Consider the following 21,364-nt stretch of genomic DNA (forward strand, 5'->3'; position numbering starts at 1 on the left):
CTTAGTAACCTTCCACTATTAATACCTCTTTCCCTGATTGTCTGAGTGCAATGTCATCAATAAGTGGTTCTAGTTTCACTTCTACCTCCTCCTCCTCTTCCTCATGGAATGGATCGGGATCTGTTCCTCACACAGGAGTGCCTCACATGCACATCCACTGTGCATTGAGAACATATCCCCCAAATAATAATTTGTAAGTAGGAAAGAAATGTTTCCAATGCACGGTAGGAGGATGTGCGTGTGAGAAGCAGATCCCGTCTCCCTCCTCCTGTACTCTCCTTTCAATCACCACACCATTTACACAGATCACAGATTCCATGGAAAGAGAAGGGTAGCAATAAAATTTATTGTTTATAGAAAGAAAATAATTCGACTTTTATCTCAACTTGGTCGACAAAATTAACAATATGGAATGATATACTTTGGTAAGTCTGCAGAGTGATGCTTGTGCGAATAAGGGTCAATGCACCTCAATTACCAGAAGCAAACAACTGGCAATTTCCCAGCTTCCTCACCTCCATGAAAACACCAGTACTATTCCATTATTGTTTAACTACATTAGTCGTCCCTATTGTTTATTCACAATATGGTACTATCGCTAGGTTTACTAGCTAACTAAATTAAATAGAACCCTCTGTGTATGGATTATGGACAAATCAAAACATGAATGATAAGATTCACTAACCAACAATCACTGGCAGAGTGGAAGGTGGTGCTCCCATCAACGACGCTGCGTCACCCATCTTCTTTGGTACATTCACGTTTTCTCTGTAAACTTTCGCTTTTCTCCGTATTGTATACCTCTTATAGCTCTTCTCTAGTGCCACTGCCACCGCTTCCGACATTGTCCTATAATTCCTGTTCCCATCCGCCGCCACCATCACATCCGGCATCACCATTGTTGCTTGCAGAAGCTTTCTATCCCCCACGACAACCACGCTGGAAGTTCTCTATCAGTCGCATTCAGCTCAAGGTTGAGGACGATCAACAGTTATAGGAAGAGTATTTTAGAAATTAAAAAAATATATATATATATCAATCTTGTGATATCACATGTGAATTGAGTCTTTTAGACAATTATCAAAAATAATATGAATAATTTAAGATAATATATAAACAGTAAAGATAATTTAGTCTATTAATTAAACTATAAGGGTAGTTTAAGAAATTTGTCCTAATTAATTAATTATTGCAACGCTTGGATACTATACTAAAACTTACCACGTGTCCGATATTGTCTGAGGGCAAAGTATTAAAGAGTTGTATAAATTCGTGGTACACTATCTTTCCCATTTTATCAATTTTATTTTTCAGTAAATTGAGTTGCTAACTTGATGGTGGTGGATCTCATGGAAATGAAAGAAACCCTATTATCTAGCAAAGAAATAATACATTGATCCGGTCAAGTATTCATACTAAGTGCATTTATCCATATAACTTAATATTTAATAAACAAGGCCTCAAACACTTTATCCTCATTTTTGGGGTAAATAAGCTTGAAGACCCCTTCCGTTTTATTGGCTTCAAAGAACTTTCGGTGATTTGCTTTGGTTGAGCTAATGGACTACTACGAAGAAGCTGCTTTCATTTAGCTCTGCTCCTCAAAAAAGTAGTTACCACATAATTCATGCTTGGTAAAATCATGTTCAATAGCTCAATAAATTAATTAATTGACAAAAATACCTCGAAAGCAAACCTGCAGTAGGTTTTCTTTGGTATTTCTATTTCCTTATCTTTGAGGGATTCGATTATGTGTTTTAGAATCATTTGTTAGTCATATTTTGTGACTTAGAATCATTCGTTGCTGTTAATTTGGAATTTATTTAATCTTGTAGTAGCTCTAATGACAATGATTTGAGGTATATGCCTTGCCATGTAAATTTTCTGTTTCGTAAAACTTTTCTTTTATAAAAGGTTTTGCTGTCTTTTGATATGCAAAAGGTAGAGTTTAATTATAATTTTTCTGTTGCCTATATATGAATTTTTGGCCATGGTTTTATTTTAGGAAAAATTCTACTTTAGTACCACATAACTTTGGGGTAGTGTCAATAAGTTTGTATTGAAACTTTTAAACGTATCACTGCAGTATCCTAATTTTCAAAAAGTGTTAAGATGATCCCTACCATTAACCGATCCTCAGTTATCTGATCACGTGATGACATACACAATTTAAATTTTTTTAAAATATCAAAATTACCCAATACACTGAGACTGAATTGATTTATAAAACCACTACCGTTTTCTGATTTTTTAGTTAATATCGGAGGTTATCCCTCCAAGCAAAACTTGAGAAGAAGAAAAACCTATTGAACTGTAGGCGATCCAAGACCAAAATCCAAGTTCTTCTAATCCTCAAGCACAAGAATGGGATATCAGAGCTCGAACCTGGTTTCTACCCTACCAAAGCAAGGAACCTGATGATGAGCAAGATAGAGGCTTGGATTAACTTAAACTAGGCTTCTCTACCAAATGACCTCAAGTTGTTGCCTCAATCATGGCTATACCCGCAGTTTCTCTCCATTCACAAACTCGTTTGATGGTGTAATAAGGTCAAGCGATCGTTTCACTTTTTACTGAATTCATTTTTTCAGGCATTGTTGGATTTAGGTTAGCTTACTCGAAGCGCTTCATAGATGCACGTTTGGTTCATAGGTTGTTGTTTGAGAAATTCAATCCTATGACTACAATTCAATAGGTTTGTCGCTGACGCCTAAATTCCATGTCAGCATTTGAAATTTAGATTGGGGAGTAGAACCCCATATAATTGAAAGATCATTGACAGCAATCATAAAGTATAGCAGCACGTGTAAATCTGTTGGAACTGTTAGTCCAGCTGTCCAACTAGACTGACAGCTTGCATTAGTTAAAACACGTGTAATTATGTATCTATGTATACTGAACTCTATAATAAACAAACAAGCTTTTTCTTTATTTTTCTCAGTTGCTTCTCGCAACTTTATATGGTTCGCACTACGTCTGTGCATTCTTGGTTCCTTTCTCTGCAATACGTCATCATTTCTTGTTTCTTTTCTTGATCAGTCATCGGTTCTTGTTTCTTTTCTCAATCACACAGTTACTCCCTCTCTTGATCGGTGATCATCTGTGTTTTTTTTCCTGCAATACGACTTGATCAGTGGTTGTTTCTTTATTTCTTTCCTCAATCACAAATCTGCTTCTTCTCTTGATCGGTGATCATGGTGACCAATTTGGCTAACATCGGCAACGGTGATAACTATTCAACCTAGAAAAGAGCCATGTTAAATGCTCTCTGGACAAAGAATAAGGTCGGATTTGTCGATGGCACGATTGTGAAGCATGATGAATCCAGAAGTTCAGAATTACTTGCTTGGAGAAAGTGCAACTTAATGGTGGTTTTCTGGATCTTTAATGCTCTGTCTAGAGATCTACATCAGAGCATTGCCTATGTTGAAAGTGCTCATGAGATCTGGGCGGATCTTGAAGACAGATACTCACAAGGAAATGATCCACAGGTTTTTCACCTTAAGCGTGAATTAACCTTACTAAGACAAGAAAATCTTCCATCTTCTTCTTATTCACAAAGATGAAAGGACTCTGGGATGAGCTCTCCATCTATACAAATGTACCTTCATGTTCATGCATTGGTGCAGCCAGAGCATTCCTTGCTGAAAGAGACAAGGAAGGGGTGTATCAATTTCTCCTTGGGCTAAGTGATCGGTTTAATACAGTGAGATCCAACATCCTTAGAATGATCCTCTACCAAGTATTGGAAAAGTATATTCCATGATTTCACAAGAAGAGAAACATCAGCTCTTATCTGTCCAAAAGGCACCAGTTGTGGAGGCAGCTGCTCTTCATGTTATTGGCACATCCAAACTCAATTCCAAGAGTGGAAAAGATCGCCCAAAATTCAGATGTGACCATTGTAAGAAAACCAGGCATACTAAAGACCGTTGTTATGAGCTGGTAGGCTATCCAAACGATTGGGAAAAGAAACCACGTACTGTGTCAAAGGTCAGCAATGAAAGGAATCAATCTAATGTTGCTTCAACATCCAACAACACTATGGAATCCTCTCCTGTTACATTGTTACATGGCTAACTACTGACCAATATCAACAGCTACTTAGTCTTCTTTTTGGACCACCAACAGCACCGGTTTCAGCCAACTTTGCTAGTAAGACAAATCATCTTGGTCTTTTAATCCGTCTAAATGGATATTGGATAGTGGCGCTACAAACCACATGGTACCTGCTAAGCACGTCTCTAGTGGCTCTAATACCACTTCAACCCATAAACCCGTGCAATTACTGAATGGCACTTTACTATCAGTTAAATCACAACGAGATGTTAAGATGACCCCTAATCTTGTGCTTCGTGATGTCCTATTTGTTCATGATTTTCGCTGCAATTTGTTGTCCATAAGCAAATTTACTGTTCAACTGAATTGTGTGGCCTTATTTTTCCCTACCTTTTGTGTCTTGCAAGACCTTACCTCCAAGACATTAATTGGGGTAGGGATGATGCATGATGGACTATACCATTTCAAGGCTTTGAACCCTTCTACTATTTTTCATACTCAACATACAATTCCATCCATCCTTTGGCACTCATGATTGGGGCATGTCTCTTATGACCGCTTATCTCGTATCCCTAGTTTGCACATCTTGATGCATTGTTGTGATACTTGTTTGAAAGCAAAATAAACCAGATTGCCGTTTCCCATTAATCACACAAGGGATGCAATTCCTTTTGAACTGATTCATTATGATTTTTGGGGAGGGTATCGTACACCTTCTCATAGTGGAGCATATTATTTTCTCACTATAGTGGATGACTACTCACAGGCCACATGGGTCTACTTGCTCAATGACAAGTCATATATGTACTTCTATTTTACCATGTTTTGTGCAATGGTCAATACACAGTTTCAAGCCAAAGTAAAATATGTTCGCTTAGATAATGGGTCTAGGTTTCTCTCTGGTCCCATGAAAGAATATTTAGCTGAACATGGTATTTTGCATCAGCGGTCTTGCGCTGACACTCCACAACAAAACGAAGTTGTCCAACGTAAACATAGGCATCTTCTTGAGGTGGCGTGGGCTCTCCGATTTCAGGCCCACTTACCCATACAATTTTGGGGAGAATGCATCATAACTGCAACATAATTGCAACATACTTGATTAATTATCTACCTACCCCGGTGATTGATGGAAAGACTCTGTATGAATTGTTATTTCACAAACCTCCTTCTTACAATCATTTGATAGTATTTGGTTGCCTCTCTTATGCTAATAATTTGCGCCATGCTCTCGTAAATGTGTGCTTATTGAGTACCCTCAAGGACAAAAAAGGTATCGCCTTTATGATTTACAAACTGGGTAGATATTTGTATCACAAGATGCCATTTTTTTGAAGACCAATTTCCATTCGTTGGACATTCATTTGAAAATGGTTACTCTTCAGATATTGTGATCTCGTTACCAACATGTGATGATGCTGACATGAGCACACAACCAACCCATGGTCCAACTATTGATATTGACCCACCTCGTAAGATTGATTCACATATTGATCCTGTAACAATCTCAGATTTGTTAACGCCTACCTTGGGCCGACCCACTTGCTCTCATCGTCCTCCATCCCATCTTAATGATTTTGTATGTCCTACATTATCATCTACCAACACACGATACCCCATTTCCAATTATCTTGCATCTTCGCCCTCAGCTTTCCAAATAAACTTTATGCAAACACCCATTGAACCAAAGTCATTTGCCTAAGCACATCAATTCCCTTGTTGGCGCCAAGCAATGGTTGATGAGCTAACCGCTTTAGAAAGAACTAATACATGGACCCTCATTGATTTGTCACCTGGAAAGAAGCCCATAGGCTGCAGGTGGGTTTATAAAGACAAGCACAAGGCAAATGGCAGTATTGAGTAGTTCAAAGCATGCCTAGTAGCAAAAGGCTACACACAAACCGAAGGCATGGATTACACCAACACATATACTCCTGTGGCAAAGCTTGTCACTGTTCGATGTCTATTGTCCCTTGCTGCGGCACGTCACTGGAAGCTTCACCAATTGGATGTCAATAATGCTTTTCTACATGGAGCATTACAAGAAGAAGTCTACATGCTACCATCAACATGTTTACTTTCCCTAGGAGATGCACGTGTATGTCGTCTTAACAAGTCCATATATGGCCCAAAACAAGCTTCAAGAAATTGGTTTGATACCTTAGCACTAGCATTAAAGCAACGGGGGTTTGTGCAATCTCTTGCTGATAATACACTCTTCACCATGACCAAGCCGAGGTGCTTTCTTGTTGTGTTGGCTTATGTTGATGACCTTGTAGTAGTTGGGAATGATGCTTCTGCCATTGCAACCTTAAAACAATATCTTAGCGATTGCTTTCCCATCAAAGACCTTGGACCTTTACATTATTTCTTGGGCATTGAGGTATCTTGTGATGATCATGGCATATTTCTTAGCCAACATAAATACACGTTGGATATTCTAAAGGATGCTGAAATGCTTGCTTGTAAACCCAGCCTATTTCCCACGAACAACAACACCACCTTCAACATGATTCCGAACCATCCATTGAATATCCAGCTCAATACAGAAGACTAGTTGGTCGCCTCATTTATCTAACTATAACGCGACTCGAGATCACTTACTCAGTGCACATCTTAAGCCAATTCATGGCTGCTACGCGCCAACACCATCTGGAAGTTGCAATGCATATACTTCGTTATTTGAAATCTTCCCCAGATCATGGCCTTCTTTTGCCTTCACAAAATGATCTTGTTATACGGGCCTACTATGATTCCGATTGGGCTGGCTGCCCAACTACTCATCCATCCACCACAGGATACTTTACCACCCTCGGCTCTTCTCCTCTTTCTTGGAAGACAAAGAAGCAATCCACTGTATCTCATTCCTCTACTGAAGCTGAGTACCGCTCCGTGGCTGCAAGCACTAGCGAGCTATTATGGCTGAAACGTCTCTTTCATGATTTGGGCCTTCATCATCCAGAGCCTATGCAACTCTACTATGACAACAAAGTAGCTATTCACTTTGCTACTAACCTCGTTTACTATTAACACACCAAGCATATTGAGCTTGATTGCCACTTCATCCTCCGACACATTCAATCCCAAACCATTGTTACTGCACATATCTCCTCTAAGTTACAACTAGCAGATATCTTCATGAAGGCCTAGGGGCGAGACTAGTTTCAAGCTTTAGTTCCCAAGTTGGGCATCACCCAAGTCCATGCTCCAACTTGAGGGGGCGTATAGAAGCACGTGTAAATCTGTTGGAACAGATTCTATTAATCCAGTTGTTCAACTAGATTGACAGCTTGCATTAGTTAGCATTAGTTAGAACACGTGTAATTATGTATCTATATATATTGAACTCTGTAATAAACAAACAACCTTTTTCTCCGTTTTTCTCAGTTGCTTCTCGTAACTTTATATAAAGCATTTCTTCCCATTGCGTCTTTCCAATGTGAAGCTCTGTTCCAAGTAAAATTTCAATTTGAATTATTGGAATTAGAAAGGGGAAAGCTATCAGAAGCTCGCGTGTTCTCCACGCGGTGCTAATCTGGTCAATACACAAAATCAACCAACGTCAAAGAAGCCAAAAAGTTTCAGGTGGCTTGAAGGATGGGGTGATCCCGAAGGTGAAAATAGAGGTCTTTCTTTGATGGGAAATCCACTGGAGAGTGATCTTGAAAGGATATCTCGATAATCAGATAGTAGAAATCTCTTCCACACGGCATCTGAATTTGCCGCCAATAGAAACTCCGATGAGACCACCAACGATTGGCACACATCTTGTGGAGATGTGAGCGAAATGAGTTTCGAAATACAACCCTCCGGCAAGGCGTAGAAACCCACGGTTGTGCTACTACTCCCTTCTTTTGAGTTCTGATTGTTCGTTATTTGTTGGATTTGTATATATAGGATAACATAGGAATAGAAGGATCAGAGTCGAAGGCTTTGTTCTCGATATTGGGAATGACTTGTTCTTCTTGCACTGGTTCTTTCGAGAAAGAGATCAAACGGCTAACGGCTTCCTGGTATTCGAGATGCTGCGATTGATGTTCTCAGTCCAGATTCTCTTAAAAGAGATGAGATGCCAATCATAATAAAATTAGATGATACATAAAAACATTTTTGTCGTTTTACATGATGATTAACGTCCTTTAACGGTTTTGGATCAATTTGACACTTTTTGAAAATTTGGTTATAGATGACACATTTGAAAATTCGAGTACTAATTTGACACCCTCAAAGGTACTAAAATAGATTTTTTTTTTTAATTTTAAATGCGAAGTAGTAAAAAGGAAAATAATAAAAAAAAAACAGATGATAATCCATCAAAATTCTCTTTATTTTAAATAGTTGTTTTTTTTAAACTGGTGAAAATGACACAGAGTCCACATTCTGTGCACTGGACGAGTACACCTGCCAATCACAAACACCCACGTCGGCGTGTTTAAAATTTATTAACTTAACGAACGTTTATTAAAGAATCCGGTTGAACCGGACACAAAAAGACAAAAAAACTTAAAAAATACACCTTATATTCTTTCCTCCGCCAACCCCTATACCAGAAGCATCCACCTGTGATCGGCGATCTCACTGAACGCAGAAGCCACTGGCGGTGGGTGTGGATGGGTCTGAGATCTCATCCTTTTTGCCTTTTACCTTTCATAACGTTGGGACCATGAAGCCAAAGCTCACCCATGCGGTTCACTGGCAACGCCTCTCCAATTCCACCGGCGTCGTGAACGCATAAGCAAGTTCCAGTTTCAGTTCCACAGTAGGGAAGTGAAGCGCTGAACCAGCCAAACCAAAAAACCGGAGGCAGTTTCCTTGTTTTCTACAAACCCGGGTGCATTGCAAATTGAAAATTGCAAACTGCCGCTGATTCATCCAGATCCACTCCAAATCAAAGCTTCATCGTCAATTTGTCTGTCAGTCTCCTCTCTCTCTTATCCAATCTCCATCCACAACAGTTGCAGCTCTCTATCTATCTCTCTCTCTCTCCAGAGTCTAGACATGAATTTTCAAATCCAAAAGCAAACAAATTATATAAAGCCAAGACCTGAAGATCCTTTGTTCATGTTGTCTGGAACCAGCCACTCACCCTCTCTACCTCGAGATGGCTACTCCTCAGTCCCAACTCTAACCCTGCAAGGGGAAGAGAAACCATCAATTAACTTGCAAATGTCTTCCCCCCCCCCCCCCCTTTTCATGATAATGCAATAGATGAAGGACGAAGCGGAGGAGGTGGTGGACGGGGTTTATTTACATACCCTAACAGCAGAGTAGAAGATTCACATCCCATATCCTCTTCCCCGCTCGAAACTATGGTCTTGTTAGCAGAACATCCATTCCTTCTATTGGATTCAAGAGTCTTGTAGCATTTAAGATGGTCACCTATCCCACAATCAAACCCTTCGACGATGAGGACGACGGTCTTGAATCACTAGAGCTTGTGGTCTATTTCTTCGAAATTGATGAAGGAAGATTTGGCCTGATCTCGTAATTACGCAACACGTGGCAAAGGCAACAACTCGGCACAACAACGCGACTAAGGCGCGAAGGAAACAGTGGTCCGAACTACCTACCAGTAGTCCGAACTCATTACTGGGAACCCGAACTCTCCCTTAGGCCCCGAGCCAAACCCGAACTGGCCTGCCCTATGGCAGTTCGGAACACACCTCCAAACTGGCCTGCCTTATAGCAGTTCAGGACACGTCTCACCAAACTGGCCTGCCCTATGGCAGTTCAGGACACGCCTCCGAAACTGGGCTGCCCTGTGGCAGTTTAGGACATACTTCCGAACTCAAGACTTCACCTCGCTCACCACTCCAGCACTTCGCCTCCAGGATGCCAAACTGAACAAACCGTACCATGCCTGACACTAAGGAAGTTCGTATCCAGGGGCGGCACACCTGACTGACTTGGGATCTAGCACTTGACAGCTGCACTTCAAATGGCCACCTGCCACCGTCACCTGACACCACCATCTCCAGTTACAGAGACAGCTCCGACAAGGAGCAATGGCGGTTCTGTCCCAGCAGAAAGGATGACACCCGAACTGGCAGAAACACAGAATTAATCATACCCGACCAGACAAAGGCCTCGGGGTGAGTGCGCGAAGTGGTTATAAAAGGCCCCCTACCCCCAACAACAAGGTATGTGAATTTTGCGCCATCTGGTCTTTATCTTGCCTTTGAGAGAATACTAACTTGAGCTTCGGAGTTATCTCACCGGGTTCCCCCGGAGTTCGCTCGTCTTCTCTGTTTCAGGCTCCCCGTTGCTCCAGTTAGAGACAAGATCGTTGACAGCTAGGACTGGCCGGATTGCGCACCATCAATTGGCGTCGTCTGTGGGAACGCTTCTAAAATCCTCCCTCTATACCTCTCTTACCTCTCTTACCTACTCTTCTTCCAAAAAACTCCAACACCCATGGCTTCCTCCAACAATGTCGGACGTGGCATAGAAACGACCACCATTGGGGAGCAACTCCAAGTTCCCGTGGTGTGCATCGGACAGTTCACCATCCCACTTTCAGTGGATGGGATCCCCAGCTTGAATGCGCCACAAGTAGTGGCGCCCCTGAACCTTTCTGCCTTGAACACCCCTCTTCCACTCCCCATCGAAACAACCTTCACTGAACCAATCGATGTCCCACTGGTGACCCGCCAGAACTAGCTGGACGACCTAATGCAATGCATGCGGGCAATGCAAGCCTAAATGCAACAATTCCAGCAGCACCAGGTACTATACCACCTCTCCCAACACCATTATCAGCAGCAGTTCCCTCAGTTACCCCTAAACCAGTCACTGCTTCCCCCCCGGCACCCTGTTCCGAAGCTGGTTAAGGCCTCCCCTCAAGGTGGATGCCCTCACCAAGGAGAAGCTTCCCAACTCCAGAACCCCCCTAATAGCCAGGCCTCATCCCTAGGCCGAAAGCAAAGAAAAATTACCCCCGCCTCGCAGCTCCCAGGTGGGTCGGGAACCTCGCCCACAAAGTCAGCACCTCGGCGCTCCAAGCCTGATTTCCCACTCACGGAGAACCGGTTCAGCGCCCTAGCAGCAGACCAACATTCCGGGCCCATCGAGCTCGGCAACACCGAGGTCAGTAGCGCTAGCACAAGGCCCGCTCAACGAAGGCGCCGATGAAGTTGCCGAACTGCTACCTGTGTCCTACCCGAGCTCAGAGGCAAGGAAGAAACGAGTTCGGACGAGGTAAAAACTGTCCCAATTCTCTCAGTTCCCTCCCCCCTCGCCTCAGAACTCCTGGCAGTCCCCATGCCTAGAGACTTCAAGATTCCATCTTTGGACAAGTATGATGGGTCCTTTGACCCCAACGACCACGTCGATGCTTTCCAGTAAAAAATGCACCTCACTAGGGCCATCGAGTCATGCATGTGCGTGGCCTTCACCACCACCTTTAGGGGGTGGCCCGCACCTGGTACTAGAACCTAGCCCCCGGGTCAATAAGAAGTTGGGCCCAGTTCGTGCAGATCTTCGCCGCACACTTCGTTACCAACAGGCGGTGCCCCAAAACTGAGGAAAGTATCTTCGGGGTAGTCTAGAGGGAAGGGGAATCCATTCAGAGCTACATCAAGCAGTTCAATGAAGCATGCTTGCAGATACCGCAATTAGACCCCGCGGTACAGCTCGCGGTGGCCAAGAGAGGGGTAACGCACAAGGAGTTCAAATGGCACATTAGCCAGCCAGCGACTGTGGCCGATTTCCTTAAGCTCGCGGACAAGTTCATGAGAACGGAGGAAGAAATCAACCAAAGAACCGAAGGCGGGGTCAAGAAAAGAAAAAGGGAAGGTGAGCCCTCCAACCCAGGCAACAGAAGAAGCCAGACTCGAGAAGCGAAGCGAAGCCAGCCGTCCCGAGCTCCTTTAGGAGTTCGGACGGATTATACGCCGTTGAACACAAGGCGGACCAAGATCTTGATGACGATCAAGGACGCCCCCTACGTAAAGTGGCCACCTCGCCTAAAGAGTAATCCAAACGAGAGAAATAAAAATCTATACTATAGTTTTCATAAAGATCACGGTCATAGTACCGAATAATGTAATAATCTCCGGGACGAGATAAAGGAACTCATCCGTCGCGGATACTTGAGAAATTTTGTACAACATAATGACAATAATAATAAAGCAAGTCGGCAAGGGGAGCACGGAAAGGATGCCCCCGAGTCTAGTAGCAGACCGACTGAAGCCTTGCAGCGACTGCCTCCAGAAGAGAGGCCAGTTCGGGGAACCATCCATGTAATAGTAGGAGGTTCGGTGGTAGCAGGGTGCACTTCGGCAGCAGCACGGACGTCAGTTCGCGAGGCAGCCCGAGAAGAGCAGAACCCTCCAAAGAGGCCGAAGACAGAAGAACCGATCTTTTTCACGGAAGACGACACGCGAGGTGTTTACTACCTCCATGATGACGCGCTTGTCATAAAACTAAGGATCAGCGACTTCGAAGTCCAGCGTGTACTTGTGGACTCAGGCAGTTTGGCGGACATCCTCTTCAAGTCGGCATTTGACCAACTACAGTTGCAGGGAAGCGAGTTAAAGCCCGCAAACACTCCTCTTGTGGGTTTCAGCAAAGAGGAAGTCAGGCCCCTGGGGAAGATAACAGTACCTGTGGAAATCGGCACATGGCCTTGCACGGTCAAACTCAACCACGGTTTCCTGGTGGTCGCGACCCCCTCCCCATACAATGCCATAATAGGGCGGCCAATCACACATATTCTGCGGGCAGTGGTCTCCACCTACTATCTGGCAATGAAGTTCCCCACAGACTTCGGTGTGGGGGTAGCGCGGGGCGACCATCTTGAGTCCTGCAAGTGTTCTGTTGCCACCCTAAAGGGAAAAACCAAGGCAGCCGATGACCTCGAACTCGAGCGGCCTACGGAGCAAGGCGAGGAACGAGCTTCGCCCACAGAGAAAACGGTCACAATCTTGACCTCGGCTACAAATCCGGCTTGAGCTTTACAGATCGGTGCTTCCGTCAAAGAGCCTCTACGAACTGAACTGGTGATTTTCTTACTTCAAAATTTAGATATTTTTGCATGGTCCGCGGCCGATATGCCCGGTATTGACCTTGGCCTTATAACTCACAAACTTAACACTGACCCTGTAGTCAGACCCATTAGACAGAAGAAACGCAACTTAGCCCCGGAGCACTGGAGGGCGGTTGACGAAGAGGTCGAAAAGCTCATCGCAACGGACTTCATAAGGGAAGTTCATTACCCGAGCTGGGTTGCCAACCCAGTGCTGGTGAAAAAAGCAAACGGCAAGTGGCGCATGTGCGTCGACTACACCGCCTAGTGGACGCGACCTCGGGACATGAGCTGCTAAGCTTCTTGGACGCCTACTCAGGCTACAACCAAATCAAGATGGACCAGTCCAATGAGGAAAAAACTAGCTTCATAACCAAGTTCAGCCTGTACTGTTACAAGGTCATGCACTTCGGACTAAAGAATGTTGGGGCAGCCTTCCAAAGACTTGTAAATAAGCTTTTTTCGGTCCTTAATTGACACAAAAATAGAATGTTATGTAGACGACATGGTCGTCAAAACGCAGCTCTCGCGGGAATTAATAAAAGACTTAGATTCTGTCTTCCAAATTCTGTGTCAATATAGCATGAGACTGAACCCAAACAAGTGTGTCTTTGGTGTCACCTCGGGTAAGTTCCTAGGGTACATTGTCAACCGGCGCGGTATTAAGGCCAACCCGAACAAGATAAAAGCCATCCTAGATATGAGATCACCCTGAAAAGTAAAAGAGGTTTAGACGTGGAGCGGGGGCAATTGATGAAGGAAGATTTGACACGACCTCATAATTAAGCAACACGTGGCAAAGGCAACAGCTCAGCACAGCAGCACGCCTAAGGCGCGAAGGAAATAGCGGTCCGAACTACCTACCAGTAGTCCGAACTCACTACTGGGAACCCGAACTCTCCCTTAGGCCCCCAACCAAACCCAAACTGGCTTGCCCTATGGCAGTTCGGAACACACCTCCGAACTGGCCTGCCTTATAGCAATTCGAGACATGCCTCACCGAACTGGCATGCCCTATGGCAGTTCGGGACACACCTCCGAAACTGGCCTGCCCTATGGCAGTTTAGGACATACCTCGGAATTCAAGACTTCACCTCGCTCACCACTCCAGTACTTCGCCTCCAGGACGCCAAACTGAACAAACCGTACCATGCCTGACACCGAGGAAGTTCGTATCTAGGGGCAGCACACCTGATTGATTTGGGATCTGACGCTTGAAAGCCGCACTTCAAACGGCCACCTGCCACCGCCACCTGACACTGCCATCTCCAGTTACAGAGACGACTCCAACAAGGAGCAGTGGTAGTTCTGTCCCAACAAAAAGGATGACACCCGAACTGTCAGAAACACAGAAGTAATCATACCCGACCTGACAGAGGCCTCGGAGTGAGTGCACGAAGTGGTTATAAAAGGCCTCCTACCCCCAACAACAAGGTATGTGAACTTTGCGCCATCCGGTCTTTATCTTACCTTTGAGAGAATACTAACTTGAGCTTCAGAGTTATCTCACCAGGTTCCCCTCGGAGTTCCCTCGTCTTCTCCATTTCAGGCTCCCCGTTGCTCCAGTCAGAGACAAAATCATTGACAGCTAAGACCGGCCGGATTGCACACCATCAGAAATCAAGGGTTCTGCTTGAGGGAAGTATTTTCTAAGTTCAGGTTGGATGGCTTGTCTCTGGCAAGATCTGGAGTTATTGGCGTAAGGCTTATGGCAAGGCAAGGCCACCGGGCATACTCTCCTGCTTTCGACTAAACAGTCTTGAGGGCATAAAATCTCCATCCCCATCTGGTAGTAATTCTCGTAATTAAGAAAGGAAACAAAAAGAGGTGGTTGGCTCTGCATCGTATACACCAGCTTTATAGAAGAATAAAAGTTTGTTAAGTGAGTAAATTTTAAGCATGCTGACGTAGACGTTTATGGTTGGCGGGTGTACTCGTCGGGTGCACAGAATGCGGACTCCGACATGTGTATATATGTGTTTGTTTTGAAGCCAAAAAGGCAAAAGGAATTCAATAAAATTTTGCAAATGACACAAAAGTCAAGAAACGCCACAACCAAGGCATTCGGCCTCTAACAAAGATCTCCCTTAGTAACATCAGTAGAAACGAGTGTAAAGCCCTTAACATTGAAAAAAACTCTTGGGATTGTGTCTTATTTTACAACCGTTGTGATAGAGGGTAATTTGGCCCAAACTCATATCTCAGGTAAACGTAGGCGTGACCTAGCTCAAACAGTAACTCAGCATGACAGCGCAACGGATAAGAGCACAACTCGGTGGGGAAGTCCCACCGAGTTCAGCATGGCAGCTCGGTAGGTAAACTACTCGTCGAAAGTCGCCTCGCCCCACCTCCTCCTCGGGGTCAAGGGACTTCGGGGGGTCCCAAGTTCGGGGCACCCTGACCCCTTTTGAGACCCGAGTTCCTCCCAATGGACCTCAGGCCACTCCCAAGCAAGAACACATCGATTCTTCTTTGGACGCCTCGAGGCACAAAGACCTCAGGTCGGCTAGCTCGGCACAACCGGCTGCAGGAAGCCCATCGCTTAAGGGACGGCCCCGCTCCGGGCAATTCACAGGAGAACAGCCTGGTATAGGAGGGCTTCCTGCCCGACCGTCATACCTGACAAACCTACGAATTGCAGGCGTGTCCCCTCGTAGCGCCTGCCGCCTTTAGGAAGGCGTCCCATACCTGACAGACACGTACCCTGCATGACGCGTGTGCCATCTCAGCCCTGCCTGTAGTGGCTGTGGCAGACTGACAGTGGCGGTTATACATGCCTTGTCAGAAGTCAGAGAGATGGGAGCAACGTACTTCAGCTATAAGGGGCTTATTCTCAAGGAACAAGGTATCTGGAATCACTAGCGCAACTGCACTCTTAGCTTTCATTCTCCTTCAGCTTCTTGCACACAATACTAACTCAAGCGTCGGAGCGTTCCCACCGGGAAACCCCCGGGAGTTCTTCCTCTTTCCTCTAGTTTCAGGTACCTCTCAGGAGCCAAGCGAGCGCCAGCTAGGAGTGACCGGATTGTGCTACATCATTTGGCGTCGTCTTTGGGATACGCTTCAAAAAGCCTCTCTCTAAACTTTTTCAGTTCCTTCTTCTTCCTTGAAACAATCCAACGCTCATGGCTTCCTCTAGCAACCTCGGACGAAGCACGGAAATGGACAACTCCAGGGAACAACCCCAGCTTCCTGTTGTCTGTATCGGACAGTTCACCGTCCCCCTCTCAACGGACGGAATCCCCAGCTTAAGCATGCCTCTCACAATGGCACCTATCATCGCCCCACTTCCTACTACAGTCGGAACAACATTCATTGAACCTTCGGTCGTGCCCCCGGCGGCCAGCCCAAACCAACTGGAGGACCCACTACAATGCATGAGGGTCATGCAGGCCCAAATGCAACAGTTCCAACAGCTCCAGTTATATCAACAGCACGTGTTGCACTAGGTCTCCCAGTACCAGTATCAGCAGCAGTTCCCTCAGCTGCCCCAACCTCAACTTCAACAGTCTCAGTTCTAGCCTCACCACCAGCTTCAGCACCGGGTCTCACAATAAGCCAAGTCTCACCGCTAGAGCGAGCACTCCAGCCGAGGAGAGGCCCCCCAAAATCTCCCAAAAAACCAAGCCTCCACCCACGGCAGACGGTAGAGACCGGCTACCCCGATCTCTCCATAGGTGGACAGGTCGGGAGAACCCTGGCCCGGCCGATCAATGTCACCCTGACAGTCGAAGCTTGGAACCCCGATCCTCGAGAATCGGTTCGAAATCCTAGCAGTAGACTCCAGGCAGGCCCCTTTTGTCCGTAGCTATCACCAGCAGACTGGGCTACTCCTGGTGCAAACCATTTTATATAGCGCGGAGGTGAGCAGCACGAACGCCGAGCCCATCAAGAAGCAGAGACGTCATCGCTGAGCTCGCCGATCTGTCACCCGCGATTTGCCCGAGCTTGTGGGCAAAGAAGAGGTAGGCTCAGCCGAAGCCAAAGCTCCCCTCCTCTCGGTTCCGTCCCCCTGTCTTCCGAACTCCTGGCAGTCCCGATGCCCAAGGATTTCAAGCTCCCCCCTCTTGATAAGTACGACGGGTCATTCGACCTAAATGATCATGTAGACGCTTTTCAATCACAGATGCACCTGGCGCGAGCCAGCGAGTCGTGCATGTGCGTGGCCTTATCCACTACTTTCAAGGGAGCAGCCCGCACGTGGTACTGAAACTTGGCGCCCGGGTCAATAAGAAGTTGGGCGCAGTTCGCACAAGCTTTCACGTCCCACTTTGTCACCAGCAAGCGGTGTCCGCGAACTGAAGAAAGCATCTTCAATATAGTGCAAAGGGAGGGAGAGTCCATCAGGAGTTATATCAAGCGGTTCAACGACGCTTGTATGCAGATACCGCGCCTGGACCCCGCCGTATGTCATGGTGCACAAAGAGTTCAAGTGGCACATGGTCGTCAACCAACCCACGACCATAACTGAGTCTCTAAAGCTTGTAGATAAGTTCATAGCCACTGAAGAGGAGATCAATCAGAAGGGTGAGGGCGCACCCGAAAAAAGAAAAAGAGAAGAGCCTTCTAGTCAAGGGGACACTCAAAAAAAAAGGAAACAGTTCGGGGTGCGAAACCGGGTCAATTGTTCCAAGCTTCTGCACCGGACCGAGCTGATTACAGCCCACTGAACGCGAGGCGGGCCGAAATCCTGATGGTGATCAAGGATGCCCCGTACGTGAAGTGGTCACCTCGTATGAGGAGGAATCCCAATGAAAGAAATAAGAGTTTGTATTGCAGTTTTCACAAAGACCACGGTCACAGTACCGAGAGTTGTAAAAACCTCCGCGACGAGATAGAGGAGCTCATCCATCGCGGATTTTTAAGAAACTTTGTACAAAATAAGAATAATAATAATAACAATAATAACAATAATAGTAATAGAATAGGTCGACAAGAGGAGCACGGTAAAGACGCTCCGAAGTCCAGTAGCAGGCCGGCCAAACAACTGCAGAGGCAGCCTCCGGAGGAGAGGCCAATTCGAGGGACCATCCACATGATAGTGGGAGGTTCAATCGTTGCGGGTTGCACCTTAGCAGCAGCTTGAACGTCAGTTCGTGAGGCCACCTAGGAAGAGCAGAACCCCCCAAAGTGGCCTAAGACGGGAGATCCAATTTTCTTCATAGAAGACGATGTGCGAGGAGTCCACTACCCCCATGATGATGCACTTGTGATAAAGCTAAGGATCAACGACTTCGAGGTCAGACGCGTACTCATGGACTCAAGCATCTCAGTCGACATCCTCTTCAAAGCTGCGTTTGACCAGCTTTAGTTGCAGAGAAGCGATCTGAGGCCTACGGACACCCCTTTAGTGGGCTTCAGCAGAGAGGAAGTCCGCCCCCTTGGGAAAATAACAGTACCTGTAGAGATCGGCACATGGCTTTGTGTGGTCAGATTCGAACACAACTTTCTGGTGGTAGCGACCCTCTCTCCCTACAATGCCATAATTGGTTGACCAATCACCCATGTCCTACGGGTAGTGGTCTCCACCTACCACTTGGCTATGAAGTTCCCAACAGATTTCAGTGTGGGAGTAGCGTGGGGCGACCAGCTCAAGTCCCGCAAGTGCTACGTTGCCGCTCTAAAGGAGAAAACCACGGTAGCCGATGACCTCGACCTGGAACGACCCACGGAGCAAGGCGAAGAGCGAGCCACGCCCACAAAAGAAACAGTTGCGGTCCCGACCTCAACGGCAAGCCCAGCTCGGACGCTTCAGATCAACGCTTCTGTCCAAGAGCCCCTACAATCCGAACTGGTAAGTTTTTTACTTCAAAATTTAGATATCTTTGCATGGTCCGCGGCAGAAATGCCTGGTATAGACCCCGAAATCATAACTCACAAACTGAACACTGATCCTATATTTAGGCCCGTTAGACAGAAGAAACGCAACCTAGCCCCGGAATGGTGGAAAGCGGTCGACGAGGACGTCGAGAAGCTCCTCGCAGTGGACTTCATAAGAGAAGTCCAATACCCGAGTTGGGTAGCCAACCCCGTCCTGGTAAAGAAGGCCAACGGCAAGTCACGCATGTGCGTCGACTACACTAACCTGAACTGGGCTTGCCCAAAAGACTGTTTCCCGCTCCCCAAAATCGACCGTTTGGTGGATGCGACCTCAGGGCATGAGTTGCTCAATTTCTTGGACGCCTATTCGGGCTATAACCAGATCAAGATGGACTCGGCAGACAAAGAAAAGACTGCCTTCATCATTGAGTTCGGCCTCTACTGTTACAAGGTTATGCCCTTCGGGTTGAAAAACGCAGGGGCAACATTTCAGAGACTTGTAAATAAATTGTTTGCGCCGTTAATCGGCAAAAAAGTAGAATGCTATGTAGACGATATGGTCGTCAAAACTCAGATCTCACATGAATTAATAAAAGACTTGCATTCTGTTTTTGAAATTTTACGTAAGTTTAACATGAGATTAAATCCGAACAAGTGTGTGTTCGGTGTGACCTCAGGTAAATTCCTGGGATACATCGTTAACCAGCGCGGCATTGAAGCCAACCCGGATAAGGTTAAGGCCATTTTAGACATGAGATCACCCCATAAGTTGAAGGAGGTTCAGAGGTTGAATGGCCGCATAGCCACCCTGAGCCGCTTCTTGTCTAAATCGGCGGACCGTTGTCTGCCGTTCTTAACCCGACTCGAGATTTCCAGCTCACGTTCGACGAGATCAAGAAATACCTCGCTAGTGTGTTGATCTTAACCTGGCCCGAGGAGGGCGACGTTTTAGAACTGTACCTCTCGGCAAGTGACGAAGTGGTCAGTTTGGTACTAATAAAGGAAGTAGATTGGGTCCAACAACCCATCTATTATGTTAGTAAAGTATTGCAGGGAGTAGAAACAAGATACCTGGTGATGGAGAAGCTAGCATACGCATTGGTAATTGCAGCTCGGAAGCTCTGCCCGTACTTCCAAGCTCATACTGTTATCGTCCTTACCGAAAAACCTCTAAGGCAAGTCCTGCTTAAGCTCAAGGTCTCTGGTCGGTTGACGAAGTGGGCCATTGAGCTCAGTGAGTACGACCTCCAGTACAAGCTGCGAACTACCATTAAGGCCGAAGCCTTAGCAGATTTCATAGTCGAATGCACATTCAGCTCCAAAGTTCCCAGTCCGGTTGAGCGTGAGGCTCCCACCTCGGGTGAGCCCGAAGCTCCCGGATCGATCGAGTTCGAACCCCGTGAAGTAGTAGCCAGTGTGGCACCTCTCCTAGCTCAGCCAATCACAAGCTGGGATGAGGAGCCCTGGATCCTTTACGTAGATGGCTCCTCGAACCAACAGGGCAGCGGTGCCGGAATAGTCCTGCACAGCCCAAGCGGCATAAAACTGGAGTACGCGCTACACTTCGAGTTCAAGGCATCCAATAATGAAGCAGAATACGAGGCATTGATAGCTGGACTAGCTCTAGCCAGGGAAGTACAAGCCAAGCACATCATTATCTGCAGTGACTCCCAGCTTGTGGTCAACCAGGTCACCGGCGAGTACGAAGCCCGCGAGCCAACCATGATCGCCTACTTAACCCAAGTCAGAGAGGCCCTGCTCAACTTCCAGTCACACTTTATCAGACAATTCCCTAGGTCAGAGAGCGCTGAGGCCGACGCCCTGTCCAAGTTAGCCATCACCAACGACGTCACCATGAGAACCGTATACATAGAGGACCTGTCTTGGCCTAGCATTCTTAGGGGGGCAGAGGAGGTCGCTCCCGTCGAGCTGGATTGATCAGCTCGCGAGCTTCTTACTACACGGGACCCTCCCTGCAGGCCGCAATGCAACTAGAAGGGTGCAGTGCCAAGCAGCCAAATATGTCATGATAGACGAACTACTATATCGGAGATCGTACACGCTCACCACTTGCGCTGCTTGCGACCTACCGAAGCCAAGCTCTTACTCCGTGACATCCATGAGGGTCTGTGCGGTGGGCACTTGGGGGCAGGGCCCTCGCCCAAAAGGCACTTCGACAATGGTACTATTGGCCAACAATGAAGGCAGACGCTATTGAGCTCGTCAGAAAATGTGACAAATGCCAGAGACATGCTAATATTCACCACCAACCCGCTGCCAACCTCAAGTATCTCACCAGCCCGTGGCCCTTCGCGTAGTGGGGCATCTACTCGGGCCATTCCCACCAGCAACGGGTGGAAGAAAGTTCTTAGTAGTGGAGGGTAGGGCCCTCGCCCAAAAGGCACTTCGACAAGGGTACTGTTGTCCAACAATGAAGGCAGACGCTATTGAGCTCGTTAG

This window comes from Nelumbo lutea, chromosome 4 (assembly GCF_056320005.1).
Source record: "Nelumbo lutea isolate HS-2025 chromosome 4, American lotus-T2T, whole genome shotgun sequence".
Taxonomy (NCBI): Eukaryota; Viridiplantae; Streptophyta; class Magnoliopsida; order Proteales; family Nelumbonaceae; genus Nelumbo; species Nelumbo lutea.